Source organism: Chrysemys picta, chromosome 12 (genome assembly GCF_011386835.1).
Source record: "Chrysemys picta bellii isolate R12L10 chromosome 12, ASM1138683v2, whole genome shotgun sequence".
NCBI lineage: Eukaryota > Metazoa > Chordata > Testudines > Emydidae > Chrysemys > Chrysemys picta.
In genome coordinates, this window is record NC_088802.1 from 8,936,002 (window position 1) to 8,949,166 (window position 13,165).

Below are 13,165 nucleotides of genomic sequence, written 5' to 3' on the forward strand. Positions count from 1 at the left end.
AGTTATAGGAAACGGGATCTGGGGTATTTCCCTTCTAGAGGGCACTGGCTCCCTTCCAGTCCCAGCCACCTAAATCCAGACAGCAGGAGGTAGCTCCCTACATCAGCCTAGATCCCCGTTAAGAAATACAGCCCCCTGGTCTTTTCTGTTCATGCTCCAGCTCCCTGCTGAGCTCCCTGATCAGCATCAACCATAAGAACATAAGAACGGCCACACTAGGTCAGACCAAAGGTCCATCTGGCCCAGTGTCCTGTCTTCCCACAGTGGCCAATGCCAGGTGCCCCAGAGGGAATGAACAGAACAGGTGATTATCAATTGATCTATCCCCTGTCGCCCACTCCCAGATTCTGGCAAACAGAGCCTAGGGACACCGTCCCTGCCCATCCTGGCTAATAGTCATTGGTGGATCTGTCTTCCATGAACTTATCTTGTTCTTTTTTGATCCTTGTTATAGTGTTGGCATTCACAACGTCCTCTGGCAAAGAGTTCCACCAGCTGACACTATCTCTAAGAGGGCAGTGGGGTCTAGTGGACTAGAGCGGGGGAGGGGAGGGGGGCTGGGAGTCTGTACTCCTGGTTTCCGTCCCCAGCTCTAAGAGTGGGGTCTGTGGAAATGGTGGTAGATGGGTAATTATTTAGATTGATCCCAATTCCCGCTGTTCTTCCACTTTATTCACTCTCTGGACCCCTCTGTCCCTAGCTCTGAGGCAGTGGGGCCCTGGGTAGCACAGACTCACCTGCCCTTCTCCTGGGCACACTCACAGTCGTGTCTCTCGGTTCAGCACGAAGGTGAATGGGGGATGCTGGAGCAAACGGGAAGCCTCCAATGCTGAGAATAACAGCCAGGGAGCAACCACTGGGGCTTATTTATCCTCAAATCTGTGTCCTCATGAGGCTGTGCACACACAGGGGGAGGGGGATCTGGGCCGGCCGGGTGGGACTGTTGGGGAGGAGCCAAGGTGTTTGGAAACAGACACCCAGTTGGGTAAACAGCATAAGCGGTTTAGAGACAGAACGGCCATGATTGCTCAACTGCAGCTACCTCTGGGGTGGGGCAGGTGGGTACCAGGAAGTGATTCAGGAATCCTGTGTCCAAAGAAAATATAAGTGGATTTTAGATGATGGGTCAGAATGGAATAACTGAAGAGAGTGTTTGGCCAGGTGACTGGGGAAACATACCCCAGTGATGAGAGAAAGTGCTTGGGGATGTTTAGTGAGAAGCAGGGCCAATGAGTTGGTTGTTTCTAATGTGAAATCCAGGATTCATTGCAGCACAGCACCGTGCTGGGGCATTTGGGTCAGCCCCGACTCCAAGGGGTACTCCTGGGGAATTCTGCGCCACTGTAACACGCAGAATTCATGTGCCACGCAGAATTTTTTTCCCCACAGAAAATACATTCTGCTGGAGTATTTGGGTCAGCATTGACTGCAAGGGAACTGTGGGGTCATGTAGTGAGTCGGTGTGGCTCCCCTCCTGCCCGGAAGAGGGAGCCCACGTGCAGGCACCAGAGTGGGTGGGACCACCACCGCCTGTCCCCGCCCCCCGGAAGTCAAGGGGCGGGACAGGAAGTATAAAGGCCGGCCGCCAGAGCTCAGTCGGCGGCCAGCCACCAGAGGGAGCTCCCGGCCAGGAGACCATCGAAGACCGAGGCCTGGACCCTAGCTGGCCTGAACTACCCCGGGCCCGCTACGAGGAGGAGCCGCCGGAGCCCGTTCACGCCCGCCACTGGGAGAATCCCTGGGAACCGCACCCCACTAACCCTGAGGGTGAGACTGGACCCGAACCCCTTCGCCCCTGCTGCTATCCAGAGGAGCCGCCTGAGGACCATTGGCTGGACTTCCCGGCAGAGCTACCGGACTTGCCGCCGAGCCCGGGCAGAGAGGAGCCCATGCAGATGGACTGGCCCGATCCCGGCGCGACGAACGAGGTAGGCTTTGAGGGGGATCATGGAAGCAGCCCGGGGGTAGCCGACCCCGGTCCGGCTGTAACCGAGTGTGAGCCTATGTCAGTGTGTTGCGGTCTGGATACCCCACTGACCAGCAGCGGCAGCAACTGCTGTTAGGGCCCCAGGCTGGAACGCAGTGGAGTGGGTGGGCCTGCGTTCCCCCCCCCTGCCACCCTCCGCATGGGTGGCAGGCTTCCCCCTCACCCAACGCTCGGCTACGGAAGCCTAGGCGTGCCTTACCTGAACGGTTTATCCGCTCAGCCCCTGCAAACAAGGGCCTGAGCCTAACTGTGTTTGCCCCGCCCTGATCCAGGGCCTGGGCTTTGAACTATTTGCTCGCTCAGCCCCTGCAAACAAGGGCCTGAGCCTAACTGTGTTTGCCCCGCCCTGATCCAGGGCCTGGGCTTTGAACTATTTGCTCGCTCAGCCCCTGCAAACAAGGGCCTGAGCCTAACTGTGTTTGCCCCGCCCTGATCCTGGGCTTTGAACTATTTGCTCGCTCAGCCCCTGCAAACAAGGGCCTGAGCTAACTGTGTTTGCCCCGCCCTGATCCAGGGCCTGGGCTCTGAACTGTCTGCTCGCTCAGCCCCTGCAAACAAGGGCTTGAGCCTAACTGTGTTTGCCCCGCCCTGATCCAGGGCCTGGGCTTTGAACTATTTGCCCGCTCAGCCCCTGCAAACAAGGGTCTGAGCTAACTGTGTTTGCCCCGCCCTGATCCAGGGCCTGGGCTCCTGAACTGCTTGCTCGCTCAGCCCCCTGCAGTCAAGGGCCTGAGCTTTAACGGTGGTTGCTCCGACTCTGCACCAAAGAGCCGGAGTTTCGGGACTAACTGACTGCTTGTTCCCACAGTAGTGAGTCGGTGTGGCTCCCCTCCTGCCCGGAAGGGTCGAGCCCCGGCTAGAACCTACTACAGGTCAGCATTGACTGCAAGGGGACTGTGCCCTCTAGTAAGCTCCCACCTTGCTCCTTGTAGCTCAGCGCTCCCCAACATCATGCTAGAGCAGCACCACCCCTTCTGCACAGCACCCCTTAGTGCCACACTGGGACATTGGGGACAGCACTGACTGTATGGGAAAAGCATCCCTCCTTAACCCCTGTAGCATATGCAGAATTTTGGTAGTTGCTTTTTGAAATCCTGCCCATGCTGCAGCCCTCTTAGCTTGTGAGAGCCACTCCAGGTGAGATCCTGGTTCTGACAACATGTGGTTGGGTCATGAACATTATTGACATTCTGGGCATGTTTGTTCCTCCTGAAATTGCCTATGGTCCCTGGGTTGCTTCTCACAGTCACTTACCAACGGGCCTTTTGTTGTTTCTAGTTGCCAGCATTGGTCACAGGTTGGTCACTATTTACCTAAGTTGGGTGAGTGACTGCAGAACACTGAGCGCCTATTACTTAGGCGGTCAGAACTCAATGTTTATGCTTTATAATTTTGATGGATATGTAGGGCGGTTCGGCTGGAGCTCGTACCCCCCCGGGGTGGCGGGGAGCCAGACCGCCTCGCTACTTTGGTCAGGGGTGTCGGGGAATTAGCCTGGCTGTGGCGAACGGTCAGTAGCTCAGGCCCTCAGGCAGGAGTTCAGCAAACAGGTTCAATATTAGCAGGCCCAGGCCCTGGGTCAGGGCGGGGCAACAAACAGTCAGTAGCTCAGGCCCTCAGGCAGGGGCTGAGCAAACGGTTGAACAGCAAACCCCAGGCTCCTGGCTCTGAGCAGCCGAGGAGACGGGGAGACTGCCAGCTGCAAGATGGGTGGCAGAGGAGACGCAGGCCCACCCACTCCATTGCGTCCCAGCCTGGGGCCCTAGCAGTGGCAGAAGGCCCGCTGCTGTGTCAGTGGGGATCCTGACCTCAACACACTGACATGGGTTCTGGTAGTGTTGCAGCCAGACTAGAGTCGGCTGCCCCCGGGCTACTTTCTACCTCCCCCGTTAGAGGTACCTGGATCCGGATGGCATCCTACACGGGGTCACACACCATGGGCTCCTCGGGTAGCTGGCGAGCGGTTGGTTTGGCAGCTCCTTGGGGTAACTGGCAAACGGCAGGCCTGGCAGTTCCTCAGGGTAATGGGCGAGCAGTAGGCTTGGCAGCGTCTCTGGGCTCAGGCTAGCATCAGGCGTTGGCTGGTCTGGCCAGTCCTCGGGTCGCCCGTCGATCGCCGTGGTCTCCCAACTGGGAGCTACGCCACAGGCGTCTGGTCTCTCCAGTGGCTGAGTTTCAAGTGAGCTCTGGGGTCAGGCTTTTATACTTCCTGTCCTCTGAGGGGTGGGTGCAGGGTTTCCTGGCTCTGTCCACTTTGGTGTACAGAGAGGCTCATCCCCTCTGGGGTGGTGGGGAGCCAGACCCCACTTAAGTCTGGCTTCCGCTCCTCGTGGCTGGACTCTTCCACACCTCCCAGGCATGACAGGAAGTCAGCATTAGCGTGGTCCTTGCCTGCCCTATGGTGAACCGTAAAGGCATAGGGCTGGAATGCCAGGTACCATTGCTGTATTCTCATATTATTGTCTTTCATTTTATTCATCCACTGAAGCGGGGCGTGGTCAGTGACTAGGGTGAACGGGGCTCCAAGCACGTAGTAATGTAGGGCATCACAAGCCCATTTCACTGCCAGGGCCTCCATCACCACCGCGTAGTTCTTCTCCTGAGGAAACAATTTCTGGCTAATATATAAGACCGGATGGTCTTCCCCATCTATCTCTTGGGACAGGACGGCGCCCAGTCCTATCTCTGAGGTGTCCGTTCGGAGGACGAAGTCCCGGTTGAAATTTGGGCTTTAGAGGACCAGTTCACGGCAGAGACTTGTTTTGAGTTCCTGAAAGGGGTCTTCCCATTCCTGGGTCCAAATCACACATCGAGGGCTGTCCTTGGTTAAAAGACCGGTCAACGGTGCGGCGACAGATGCAAAATGAGGAATAAAATGCCAATAATAGCCGGGAAGCCCCAAGTACTGTCACACCTGATGCTTTGTGGTGGGAGGGGGGAAGGCTGCCAGGGCCAGGACCTTTCCCATGTGGGGCTTCACTTGTCCGTTCCCTATAGTGTAGCCCAGATAAGTAGTCTCTTGCATCCAATGCGGCATTATTTGGGTGGGCTGTCAATCCGTCCACCGGCAGGGATCTCAGGACTGCAGCTACCCGTACCAAATGATCCTCCCAGTGGCGGCTGTAGACGATCACATCGTCCAAGTAGGTGGCCGCATAGTCTCGATGGGGTTGGAGGACACGGTCCATCAGCAGCTGAAACATGGAAGAGGCTCCGTGGAGGCTGAAGGGCCTCCGGGTGAATTGGTACAGACCTGTTGGAGTGGCAAACGCGGTCTTCTCCATCGAAGCGGGGTCAAGGGGAATCTGCCAGTAGCCCTGGCTGAGGTCAAGTGTGGTGAGGAAACGAGCTTCCCCTAGCCAGCCAAGCAGCTCATCTACGCGCAGCATAGGATATGCGTCAAATTCGGAAATGGCGTTGATGCGTCGGAAGTCCCTTCGGGATTGGCTACTAGCACTGTCGGACTATGCCATTCACTCTGTGAGGGTTCAATTATGCCCAGCTCTAGCATGGCTTGTACCTCTTCCTCAACGACCTGCTGCATGCGGTCCGGCAAGGGTCTGGTCCTTTCTCGGATCACTACCCCAGGTTCTGTCTGAATGGAATGATAGACCAGGGTTGTGTAGCCTGGCTGGCCAGTGAAGGTTCACGGGAACGCCTGCAGGAGGCACCGGGTTTGCTTGTGTTGTTCGTCCGTGAGGGTCTCTGCAAGCACGGGCCCATCGGTGTTCTGGGTCAGGGTGGCATGGGGGCCCAGTTCTGGCTCCGGCGGGTAGGGATTAATTAATAAGCCCTCACGCTCCCATCAGGGCTTCAGGAGGTTGACATGGTACCGCTGGGTTTTCTTATGTCGGTCCGGTTGGTTGACATCATAGGTGACGAGCCCCACCTTCCGGACCACGTCGTAGGGGCCCTGCCAGCGGGCCAGTTGCTTGGACCCGCTCGAGGGCAGGAGAAGCAGGACCCAGTCTCTATTGTTAAAGTCGTGGCTCTGCGTGTCTCGGTTATAGGTTGGGGCTTGAGCCCTGATCCATGAGAATCTCCCAGGGCAGGCCTACACGAGCAAAGACTTTCACTAGCTCGCCCGCAATGGTTCAGGCGGTGATGCTCCGCAGGTGTACTACCTCCAAGAAATGGGTAGCATAATCTACTAGGACCAACACATACTGAAATCGCACGGTGCTTTTCGGGAGGGACCCCACCAAGTCCATGGCCACGCGTTCGAAGGGCGTTTCGGCGATGGGCATGGGAATCAACTGGGCCTTGGGTGTCGGCGGGGGTGCGGCTAGCTGTCACTCTGGGCAGGAGTTACAATAGTTCCCTACTTCCTGATGCACGCTGGGCCAGAAGAACCATGTCAATATCCGTGCTAGAGTCTTCTCGTGGCCCAAGTGCAAAGCATCCGAGATGTCGTGGATGAGTTTTATTACTGCCCGCCGGTGACACGAGTAGTTGGCTCTGGGATTCTCCAGTGCGCGGGTCCCGTTCTACCCGATAGAACCAATCCTGTCACAGTTTGAAGTGTGACCACTGCTTCGCCCGGTGCGGGTCAATGTCGGCCCCATCGACCGTGGCTAGTCGCTCGTAAGCGTGACTGAGGCTGGGATCTGCCCTTTTGTTATGACAAAAGTCAGTGTGAAGCAGGGGTTCAGCAGCAGCTTCTGGATGGGAGCCATCTGGCTCTTCTTCCCGTCTGTTGGGGTCTGGTGCCTCCTCCCCCTCTGACTGGGTCTCAGGGAGGCTCGCTTCCAGTACTGGGGTAGTTGCGGGCCTCTTGTCAGCATTGGAGCGGACGACTTCCAGGAAAATTGGCCAGTCCCGCCCCAGGATCACCGGGTAGGCGAGACGAGGAACCAGGTCGACCATGTATCGCGTGACTCCATCCACGGTCAGTCGGACTTGGGGACTGGGGTAGGGTCGTACGTCGCTGTGAATGTATTGTAGACGGATCGCCCCCAGGTGTGGGTCAGCCTGGAGGCCTAGGCTTTGGCAAACGAGCGTCTGGCCACAGCCTGAGTCAATTAGGGCCATGATTAGGCAATTCTCGACAACCACTGGCACAGTAATCTTGGCGGATTGTGAGCTTTGGGCGCGGGCTTCTCCCGTGCAGAACTATCTGAAGCTACAATCCATCTCGGTGCAGTCTTGCTGCAAATGGCCATATTTCCCACAGGAAAAACAGGGTCCGATATCCGAGCGCCCAGGCCGGGACACTGTTCCCGCCTGGCCCCGGGGCGGGGCTTTGGTTGGTCCCTCGGGCATCTGGTTGAGGTGCCGGGCTTGTCAAACTTGGACCTCGACAGGTCGGGGTCGGGGCTCCGGGCCCCGTGACGGATTTCATGGTTTGCTCCTGGTGGCCCCCCTTTTCTCTGGGTTAGGGCGCTCCGGTCCTGGCGGGGCAGCTCGAGTGATTGGTCCCACTGGTGCTTCGGTGGCAAGGAAATCCTCCGTCAGTGTGATGGCAGCAGTTAAGGTCGTAGGCCGATGGCGGAGGACCCAGGTCCTTCCTCACAATGGGAGTATATGGACAAATTGCTCCAGAATAATTTGTTCAATGAGCTCATCCAGGGTTCGCCCTTCAGGTTGTAGCCACCGCTTGCAGGCTTCCCTCAACTCTTGGGCTGCCATCCGGGGTCAGGCCCTGTAGGGTAGACCAAGCTCCGGAAGCACTGTTGGAAGGTCTCCGGGTTAACGTCCAGGGCATCTAAGATAGCCGCCTTTACCCAAGTGTAATCCCGTGCCACATCCGTAGACATGCCCCGATATACGGTTTGGGCGGTTCCGGTCCGATACGGGGCCAAAATGTAGCCCATTGGTCTTTGGCCCAGCCTGCGACTAAGGCCACCCTTTCAAAAGTCACCAGAAAAGCTTTTGGGTCGTTGTTGGGGCCCATCTTTGTCAAGGGGAGGGATAGCTCAGTGGTTTGAGCAGTGGCCTCCTAAACCCAGGGTTGTGAGCTCAATCCTTGAGGGGGCTATTTAGGGATCTGGGGCAAAATCAGTACTTGGTCCTGCTAGTAAAGGAAGGGGGCTGGACTTGATGACCTTTCAGGGTCTCTTCCAGTTCAATTTATTTTACCAGGTGGATGAAGCTTTTTTTAAACAACTAACAAAATCATCCAAAGCCCAAGATTTGGTGGTGATGAAGGACTTCAACTATCCAAATATATGCTGGGAAAATAACACAGCGGGGCACAGACTATCCAACAAATTCTTGGACTGCATTGCAGACAACATTTTATTTCAGCAGGTTGAAAAAGCTACTGGGGGGAAGCTGTTCTACACTTGATTTTAACAAATAGGGAGGAACTCATTGAGAATTTGAAAGTAGAAGGTAGCTTGGGTGAACGTGATCACGAAATCATAGAGTTTGCAATAATAAGGAAGGGTAGAAGGGAGTACAGCAAAATAGAGACAATGGATTTCAGGAAGGCGGATTTTGGTAAGCTCAGAGAGCTGATAGGCAAGGTCCCATGGAAATCAAGACTTAGGGGAAAAACAACTGAGGAGAGTTGGCAGTTTTTCAAAGAGACACTATTAAGGGCCCAAAACCAAGCTATTCCGCTGGTTAGGAAAGATAGAAAATGTTGCAAAAGACCACCTTGGCTTAACCACCAGCTCTTGCATGATCTAAAAAATAAAAAGGAGTCATATAAAAAATGGAAACTAGGACAGATTACAAAGGATGAATATAGGCAAACAACAGAGGAATGCAGGGGTAAGATTAGAAAGGCAAAGGCACAAAATGAGCTCAAACTAGCTACAGGAATAAAGGAAAACAAGAAGACTTTTTATCAATACATTAGAAGCAAGAGGAAGACCAAAGACAGGGTAGGCCCACTGGTCAGTGAAAAGGGAGAAACAGTAACAGGAAACTTGGAAACGGCAGAGATGCTTAATGACTTCTTTGTTTCGGTCTTCACCGAGAAGTCTGAAGGAATGCCTAACATAGTGAATGCTAATGGGAAGGGGGTAGGTTTAGCAGATAAAATTTAAAAAAAGAACAAGTTAAAAATCACTTAGAAAAGTTAGATGCCTGCAAGTCACCAGGGCCTGATGAAATGCATCCTAGAATACTCAAGGAGCTAACAGAGGAGGTATCTGAGCCTCTAGCTCTTATCTTTGGAAAATCATGGGAGACGGGAGAGATTCCAGAAGACTGGAAAAGGGCAAGTATAGTGCCCATCTACAAAAATGGAAATAAAAACAACCGAGGAAACTACAGACCAGTTAGTTTAACTTCTGTGCCAGGGAAGATAATGGAGCAAGTAATTAAGGAAATCATCTGCAAACACTTGGAAGGTGGTAAGGTGATAGGGAATAGCCAGCATGGATTTGTAAAGAACAAATCGTGTCAAACCAATCTGATAGCTTTCTTTGATAGGATAACGAGTCTTGTGGCTAAGGGAGAAGCTGTGGATGTGGTATACCTAGACTTCAGTAAGGCATTTGATACTGTCTCGCAGTATCTTAAGTGCCTATACACAAATGCAAGAAGCCTGGGAAACAAGCAGGGAGAACTGGAAGTCCTGGCACAGTCAGGGAACTATGATGTGATTGGAATAACAGAGACTTGGTGGGATAACTCACATGACTGGAGTACTGTCATGGATGGATATAAACTGTTCAGGAAGGACAGGCAGGGCAGAAAAGGTGGGGGAGTTGCGTTGTATGTAAGAGAGGAGTATGACTGCTCAGAGCTCCGGTATGATACTGCAGAAAAACCTGAGAGTCTCTGGATAAAGTTGAGAAGTGGGAGCAACAAGGGTGATGTCGTGGTTGGAGTCTGCTATAGACCACCAGACCAGGGGGATGAGGTGGACGAGGCTTTCTTCTGGCAACTAGCAGAAGTTGCTAGATCGCAGGCCCTGGTTCTCATGGGAGACTTTAATCACCCTGATATCTGCTGGGAGAGCAATACAGCGGTGCACAGGCAATCCAGGAAATTTTTGGAAAGCGTAGGGGACAATTTCCTGGTGCAAGTGCTGGAGGAACCAACTAGGGGCAAAGCTTTTCTTGACCTGCTGCTCACAAACAGGGAAGAACTAGTAGGGGAAGCAAAAGTGGATGGGAACCTGGGAGGCAGTGACCATGAGATGGTCGAGTTCAGGATCCTGACACAAGGAAGAAAGGAGAGCAGCAGAATATGGACCCTGGACTTCAGAAAAGCAGACTTTGACTCCCTCAGGGAACAGATGGGCAGGATCCCCTGGGAGAATAACATGAAGGGCAAAGGGGTCCAGGAGAGCTGGCTGTATTTTAAAGAATCCTTATTGAGGTTGCAGGAACAAACCATCCCGATGTGTAGAAAGAATAGTAAATATGGCAGGCGACCAGCTTGGCTAAACAGTGAAATCCTTGCTGATCTTAAACGCAAAAAAGAGGCTTATAAGAAGTGGAAGATTGGACAAATGACCAGGGAGGAGTATAAAAATATTGCTCAGGCGTGCAGGAGTGAAATCAGGAAGGCCAAATCACACTTGGAGTTGCAGTTAGCAAGAGATGTTAAGAGTAACAAGAAGGGTTTCTTCAGGTATGTTAGCAACAAGAAGAAAATCAAGGAAAGTGTGGGCCCCTTACTGAATGAGGGAGGCAACCTAGTGACCGAGGATGTGGAAAAAGCTAATGTACTCAATGATTTTTTTGCCTCTGTCTTCACGCACAAGGTCAGCTCCCAGATTGCTGCACTGGGCAGTACAGCATGGGGAGAAGGTGACCAGCCCTCTGTGGAGAAAGAAGTGGTTCGGGACTATTTAGAAAAACTGGACGTGCACAAGTCCATGGGGCCGGATGCGCTGCATCCGAGGGTGCTAAAGGAGTTGGCGGGTGAGATTGCAGAGCCATTAGCCATTATTTTTGAAAACTCATGGCGATCGGGGGAGGTCCCAGATGACTGGAAAAAGGCTAATGTAGTGCCCATCTTTAAAAAAGGGAAGAAGGAGGATCCGGGGAACTACAGGCCAGTCAGCCTCACCTCAGTCCCTGGAAAAATTATGGAGCAGGTCCTCAAGGAATCAATTATGAAACATTTAGAGGAAAGGAAAGTGATCAGGAACAGTCAGCATGGATTCACGAAGGGGAAGTCGTGCCTGACTAACCTAATTGCCTTCTATGATGAGATAACTGGCTCTGTGGATGAGGGGAAAGCAGTGGATGTGTTATTTCTTGACTTTAGCAAAGCTTTTGATACTGTCTCCCACAGTATTCTTGCCACCAAGTTAAAGAAGTATGGGCTGGATGAATGGACTGTAAGGTGGATAGAAAGCTGGCTAGATCGTCGGGCTCAACGGGTAGTGATCAATGGCTCCATGTCTAGTTGGCAGCCGTTTTCAAGTGGAGTGCCCCAAGGGTCGGTCCTGGGGCCGGTTTTGTTTAATATCTTTATTAATGATCTGGAGGATGGTGTGGACTGCACTCTCAGCAAGTTTGCAGATGACACTAAACTAGGAGGCGTGGTAGATACACTAGAGGGTAGGGATCGGATACAGAGGGACCTAGACAAATTAGAGGATTGGGCAGAAAAAAACCTGATGAGGTTCAACAAGGACAAGTGCAGAGTCCTGCACTTAGGACGGAAGAATCCCATGCACTGCTACAGACTAGGGACCGAATGGCTAGGTAGCAGTTCTGCTGAAAAGGACCTAGGGGTCACAGTGGATGAGAAGCTGGATATGAGTCAACAGTGTGCTCTTGTTGCCAAGAAGGCTAACGGCATTTTGGGCTGTATAAGTAGGGGCATTGCCAGCAGATCGAGGAACGTGATCGTTCCCCTTTATTCGACATTGGTGAGGCCTCATCTGGAATACTGTGTCCAGTTTTGGGCCCCACACTACAAGAAGGATGTGGAAAAATTGGAAAGAGTCCAGCGGAGGGCAACAAAAATGATTAGGGGTCTGGAGCACATGACTTATGAGGAGAGGCTGAGAGAACTGGGATTGTTTAGTCTCCAGAAGAGAAGAATGAGGGGGGATTTGATAGCAGCCTTCAACTACCTGAAGGGGGGTTCCAAAGAGGATGGAGCTCGGCTGTTCTCAGTGGTGGCAGATGACAGAACAAGGAGCAATGGTCTCAAGTTGCGGTGGGGGAGGTCCAGGTTGGATATCAGGAAATACTATTTCACTAGGAGGGTGGTGAAACACTGGAATGCGTTACCTAGGGAGGTGGTGGAGTCTCCTTCGTTAGAGGTTTTTAAGGTCAGGCTTGACAAAGCCCTGGCTGGGATGATTTAGCTGGGAATTGGTCCTGCTTTGAGCAGGGGGTTGGACTAGATGACCTCTTGAGGTCCCTTCCAACTCTGATATTCTATGATTCTATGATATTCTTATCGATAAAAGAGGCAAATACAATTTAGATGGGGCTACTATAAGGTGGGTGCATAACTGGCTGGATAACCATACTCTAGGGTGACCAGATCACCCAGGTCAAATATCGGGATGCGGGAGGGGGGAGGGGCAGAGCAAAAAAACAACCACCCCCGCTTCCTCCCTCCGCAAGCGCCGGAGGGTGGCCCCGGAGATGCAGGGGGAGTGCGGGGCCGGGGTAAGTGAGAGTCCGGCCTGGCCCCGAACGCAGGCAGGACTCAGTCAGGCGGTACCTGGAGGGAGAGTGCGGGGGGCGGCCAGCGGGGCCAGGCGGCGGCTGTTCTCCCCACCTGGGCAGCGGGACTCGGGAGCAGCCGCTGCTGCACCTCCCACTGCTGCAGGAGGAGGAAGCAGCCCCTGGCCAAGCTCGGTGGCTGTAGCTCTGGTGCCCGCGAATACCCCGAGCCCAGGCTTGTTGCAGGGACCCAGCAGCACGCAAACAGCTCCAGAGTGGGGGCAGCAGGCTCCAGCCCCCCCATCCCGCTCGGGTCCCGAGGGGAACGAATGGGGCTGGGCTGCCGATGCCTCTGCCCCGAGGCCGCCAGGTACTGCACCAGCTGGGCAGCCAGCCCAGACGTGACTGGCCAGGGGCTGGGCGCAGCATGCATGCTGCTGGGTCCCCACAACAGGCCCGGGATCGGGCCCGGGCGCCAGAGCCGCAGCCACCGAGCGCCATGGCCATTTCCTCCGGCCGCGGCAGTAGGAGCTGCAGCAGGGGCTGCTGCTGAGTCCCGCTGTCCAGGTGAGGAGAACAGCCACCCTCTGGCCCCACGGGATGCCCCCCTACTCTCCCTCCAGGTACCGCCCGACTGAGTCCT